This window comes from Rhinolophus hipposideros, assembly GCF_964194185.1.
Source record: "Rhinolophus hipposideros genome assembly, chromosome: 5".
NCBI lineage: Eukaryota > Metazoa > Chordata > Mammalia > Chiroptera > Rhinolophidae > Rhinolophus > Rhinolophus hipposideros.
This window is the reverse complement of record NC_138051.1, coordinates 78,253,830-78,259,722: the sequence shown is the minus strand read 5'-3', so window position 1 is coordinate 78,259,722 and position 5,893 is coordinate 78,253,830. Positions and strand designations below refer to the sequence as shown.

The window sequence follows — 5,893 nt, the reverse complement described above, 5'->3', positions numbered from 1 at the left end:
CGCCCGGACTGTTGCCAGCGCACGGAGAGCGCATGCGCCGTTACGTGGCCCCCGACGCCGCCGCGTGGAGCCTCCGCGGGCGGGGCGCGGAGGGCGGCGCGGAGGGCGGGGCGGAGGTCGCTCCGAGGGCGGCGGGCGGCCGCGCCGGGGCGGCGCTTGCGGTGAGTGTGTGAGCCTTGGAGGCTCCGGAGCCTGCCCCGGTGTCGCACCGGGAGTCCGGAGCGGGCGAACCCTGGGCGGTGCGACGTCCTGCCGGCCGGGCGTCCCCAGCGGTGCGAGGGCCGGACTTGCTGCCTTACGGATCCGCCCGCCCCGCGGGTTTTGCAGTGTTCCTCGTCGGCGAGTCCTCGCGTCCCTCACGCCTCAGCCTGCGTGGCCGCTGCCGACTGGCTTTCGCTGCTGCTCCGACTCAGCCTCTCTCGAGCCTACCCGGACTCGTTTGGTTTCCTTTTCCCTGCCCTGGCTCCTAGCTTGCTCGTTCTGTCAGGGATGGCGCACGTAGCGGACTTCCCGGGCCACCCGTTTTTCGGTGAGGCGATTGAGGACTTTTAGGAGGGCGGGGGTTGGGGTTAGACAGACAGCCTCCGCGGGGCAGTGCGCGCCGGCGACCTGGCGTCCGGGAGCCGGACGAGGACACTGATGCCACCTGGGGTGGGAGAGGCGACGGGGCTCGAGGCGAGTCCTGCAGTCAGGCCCCGGGCCCCGGTCTGTCCTGCGTGGCCGACGCTGCCCGCGCAGAACGGGCCGGGGATCCCCATTTGCTAATATCTCTGCGTCCGCAGCCCCCTTTTTTCTGTAAGTTGCATAAAGTTGAAAGTTCTTGCCTTTTGGGGTGTGTGGTGTTTCTTTCCTGAGCACACCTGTGAAGAGGAGTTCTCGAAAAAGTATTCTTTTTCGGAGGAGGAGCTCTGCGATCAGGCATGCCTTCATTCAGCGCGAGGGAGTGAGTGGTTCAGGCAGGTGGGGAATTCTGCGTGCCAGTGCAATAGGAAACTCGGAATTGAAGCTCAGCTGTGCGTCTTCCTCCGTGTCAAACGGAATTTAAAATTTCTTTTAAGAACTTCATTGTTCATCCTCCCTCTCGATTTCCCTGGGGGAGATCTTAACCCCTACAGCCCTTCCTGAGGTCTTGAACCTTCCAGGCCCTCTTCCAGCCCCTCTTTTTCACTTACCTAGTTTCTGAATTCTGTGCTTAAAGGGAAAAATTCTGATTTATTAATGAGCACTGAAACTCTTCTTAGACACACCGTCTTCTGGCACGATCGTGGCTTAATCCATTTCTGGTGCATTTCCCCCTTTTTTGTATGTCACGCCTCTGTGGGTCCATGGTGGAATCACCATGCATTGAAGGGGTTTCCTCTGATAGGAAATCTATAAAGTTAGGGTAAATTTTGTATGTCTGAGGTTCTGAAACTGCACCCTATTGATAACTTGCAGAAAAGAGAGGGTAGGGCGTCTTCTGTCACAGGTTATATTTGGAATACATTCTAAAACTTGGCAACTGTATAATATGAAAGTCATTCCAAGACTATTTGTTTATAAACATGACAATTTGACTGTAACACGATTATTTCTTAATGTGAGCATAATACTTTATACTTGTACTTTACAGTATGTGCTTTGTATTTTATTATACAACATTTTTATTAACTGTAAGTTTGGTTTTGTAGTTAGAACTGTTGTGGTATGAATACGGCTAAGAGAAATGCCCAGATTCGTAGTGTAGTAGAGGTGGTTCTAGAATCTAATCTTCTGAACCTCCACGTTCTCTACCAAAGAACTGGATGTTATTATTCAGTCATCTGTTAGTAAGAAACATCTGCTGGTACAAATAGTAGAGTAGGACGTTGCAATTTAGCAATTCATCTGATAGCATTTCTTTCCATAACCTCTGGCAGGTAGTTTTACTATGAAATTTCAGGATTATTTTACTGAATAAATTTGTTTCATTGTTTAGAATGCTAATGATTTTAAAACTTGGAATAAGCCACTTAGTGTTTTTGTTAACTTGGTGTTGTAATTTTTTATTTTATTTATTTTTTTGCCCAGTTTGAATAGTTCCTGGTCAGCATCGATACCGTCTGTGGGTGTCTTGGCTGAACCTTCATGCAAACAAGAGCATTATGGTCCTGGTAGATAGGGCGAATATCCGGATGTAAGGTGACATCTGCTAGCTTAAAGCTGTAAATGTGCTTCATATGCTCCTGGGGTTTTGTTTTGTTTTGTTTCTGAATTGGATTCTCTGTCTTTGCCAAATGATGTTAATTTTTCTCTTATTTCATTGATTGTAATACCATCAAGTATGGAGTTGTTAAAAAAAGCCAAATAAGAACTTAGGGCTATTTATCAAAATACATAGTGTTTCTAATTTTTTCTTCCTAAGTTCCAAAATTGGGTTTACTGTATAAAGTCTTCTGTGGCTTTATTCTGGTTTAGCTTGGAGACCAAGTTTCTACTCATAAATCATCTTTGAAATCACTTGATAGCAGGTGCTACTCTATAGCTGGAAGAAACTATAGATGAACAGCTTTTAATTTTGTTTTCACATAGCCTTTGGAATCCTGGATAAATATATTATCATCCAAACTGTATCTAAAGGGACTGATCACTATTTCTGAATATCATGTGGAATTAATTACTTTCATCTTACTTTTTTATTGCATATGGTGCAAATATAGAATTCTACTAATTTCATCTTGTGATATTACAACTAGTTTACATCCCTGCAGGGGTAAGAAATCTTGGAGATCAAGAATTTATTCTTATCAATTTTTAAATCAGATTTTTAAACATTCACTGTTTTATTTATGTACAAAATGTGTTGCTACAGATAATTGTTACCTATTGGCAATTTATTGCAAAATATCCAGTTTTTATTTGTTGTCCTTCCTGACCAAACCATTACACAGAACTAAAAGTTCTCTAAAAAAATTTATGTACCCAAATTTCAGGCCCACTTATCTGCACAATCATTTCATGAATCTATCAGATGTTCATTTAGGAACTGTTTAGTGAGTACCAACTGTATACCAGGCTTTTTTACAGCTTGAGGGATATGGTGAGGGACAAGACAGGACCCCTACTTTTAAGTGGCTAACAGTCAGGTGAATGCAAGTGTTGACCTAGCCATTGGTCTCTGAGAATACACAACCTCATTGACACCAGTAACCAGTTAATAGGAAAAGACACTAAACAGTGATGGGTAAAGGGGAGATGGCATGGCTCCTAAGTGCTACAGGAATTTGGAGGCATAGAAGGACTGTCATAGTCAAAGTTTACAGAAGGAGGTGGGCTAAAAGGAAGAGGGAAGGCTTTCTGGGAAGGTAGAACAATGTGAGCAAAATTCAGTGTGTGCCTGAGAGTAGGAGTAATTTAACTAGAGCAGTGGTTCTTGAAGTGTGGTCAACAGACCAGTAGCACCAGCATTACCTGTTAGAAATGCAGGTTCTCAGACCCCACTTGCAACCTGGATTGGAAGTGCTGGCTTTGAGGCCCAGCAATCTGTGTTTTAACAAGCCCTCCAGGTGGCATGCTGAAGTTTGAGAACTGCTGCGCCAGAGCTGAGGGTTCTTCTATGGAAGTAGTGGACAAAAAAAAAAACTTTGGCAGGGTGGCCTTAGAATTCACAGTGAAGGACTCGGAATGTTAGGCAAGGTGTTCATCTTTTCTACAGAGCAGAGTCATCAACTTGTGATTTGAGGGCTGGATTTGGCCCATAAATGTATTTTATTTGGCCTGCACAGTGTTTTGAGGCTTTGTTTTTTACCTAAATGGAGTCAGTAGTTTTTAACAACTAAGTGGAGTTGATTGTCACTATTTAAAAACCAGATTCTATGTAGAAATAGATGCTTTCAACTCATGTTGAAAACCCGGAAGACCTGGCAATACTGGGCCTATGTTTCATTATGCCAGCAATTTGTGGAAACAGCAAGCAGCTGCCCCTTTAGATGGGACATTTGCTCTCCAGTTTGCATCAGTACCCACCACTTCCTGTTGTTTTACACACACCTTTACTCACTTACATTTCATGCTTGGCTCCAGTAGGTATTTAGATATTTGAGCTTGTAACTTTAATTGTAGACCGTGGGAAATTAAAGTTTTGAGACTGTAGACCGTGGGAAATTAAAGTTTTGAGACTGTAGACTGTGGGAAATTAAAGTTTTGAGAAGGAGAGTGATGTGATTTATGTATTCATTAATTCATTCAAAAAATTTGATTAAACAGATGCCAGGCTATACAGTGTTTAAAGATGAATGAGTCCCTGCCATGATGTGGGTTACAATCTAGTGGGAAAATGATGAAAACAACATTTTAGGATGACGGTGGTATATGGATTTGAGGATAGAGACATTGGTGACTAGAAGATTAGTTAATAGGCTGTGATCAAGTCTGAAGTTATAAAAGCTGGAATCTAAATTCAGGGGGACTAAGAGGGGGAAAAAAAAGGGAAAGATATTGCAAAGGAAAAATCACCAGTCCTTGATAACAGATTGGAGTATAGAAGGCATGAAAGAGGAGAATTCAAAGATGATGAAGATTTTGAGTTAGGAATTAGGAAATTTGTGGTGCCACTAATATTATAGAAACAGGAAATTAGAAAGGGTATCTATTTAACCCTCCCTGTGTGTATGGAGTAGGGATGCCAAGGAAGGCAAACATTTGGAGATGCCAGTTTGAAGTGTCTCTCATTTTGAGTTCAGTGTTTTTAAAAGGAAAACTTAATGAAATGTTGTCAAGATTGCATGCTTAGGGGTAGATACTGTTCATTCTATCCTAGGATTCCAAGTGAATACCTGGAGAAGTGCTTTTTTCTTTAAAATAAAAACTTTTTAAAAATTTATTTTTCAATTACAGTTGACGTACAATACTATATTAGTTTTCTGTGTACAACGTAATGATTTGACATTTATATAATTTATAAAGTGATCACCCCAATAAGTCTAGTACTCATCTGACACCATGCGTACTATTGATAATATTATTAACTACATTCCCTATGCTGTACTTTACATCCCCATGACTATTTTTATAACTGGTAATTTGTACAGCTTAATCCTGACCCCTTTTGCACCCATCTCCCCATCCTACTGTCTGGCAACTATCAAAATATTCTCTGTGTGTATGAGTTTGTTTCTGTTTTATTTGTTTATTTTGTTTTTTAGATTGCACGTAGAAGTGAAAACATACAGTATTTGTCTTTCTGTTATTTCACTTAGCATAATACCCTCTAGGTCCATCTGTGTTGTCTCAAATGGCAAGATTTCTTTCTTTTTGTATATATGTACCATTTCTTTATCCATTCATCTATCGATGGTCACTTCGGTTGCTTCCATATCTTTGCTATTGTAAATAGCACTGCAGTGAACACAGGGGTGCATATGTCTTTTCGAATTAGTGTTTTGGGTTTCTTCAGATAAATACCCAGAAGTGGGATTGCTGGGTCCTTCTTTGTCTCTTGTTATAAAATCTATTTTGTCTGATACAAGCATTGCTACTCCAGTTTTTTTTTCATTTTCATTTGCATGAAATATCTTTTTCTATCCCTTTACTTTCAGTCTGTATGTGTGTCTTTCTATCTGAAGTGATTTTCTTGTAGGCAGCATATGTGTAGGTTTTATTTTGTCATCCATTCATCCACACTATGTCTTTTGATTAGAGCATTTAATTCATTTACATTTAAAGTAATTATTGATAGGTATATAGTTATTGCCATTTTATTCATATTTTTTGCCTTTTTACTTTTTTCTTCTTCTTAAAGATGTCTGTCTAATATTCCTTGTAATACTGGTTTGGTGGTGATGAATTCCTTTAGCTTTTTCTCGTCTGGGAAACTTTTTATCTCTTCTTTGATACTAAATGATAACCTTGATGGTTAGAGTAATCTTGGTAATAG

The 5,893-nt window shown here is 41.5% G+C and overlaps 1 protein-coding gene across 6 annotated transcripts in view; it reads left to right on the top strand.

The window, feature by feature from the left end:
* The first annotated feature begins 75 nt into the window (after nt 1-75).
* ENTPD5 (ectonucleoside triphosphate diphosphohydrolase 5 (inactive)) overlaps nt 76-5,893 on the top strand; it is a 36,501-nt gene continuing 30,683 nt past the window's right edge. The window contains exon 1 of one of the 6 annotated variants that reach the window (XM_081049033.1): nt 76-161. The gene's annotated coding sequence lies outside the window, so the exon portion shown is untranslated. Of the gene's footprint in view, nt 530-5,893 lie in introns of all 6 variants that reach the window. The other 5 variants (XM_081049031.1, XM_081049037.1, XM_081049034.1 and 2 more) reach the window with 5 other exon arrangements.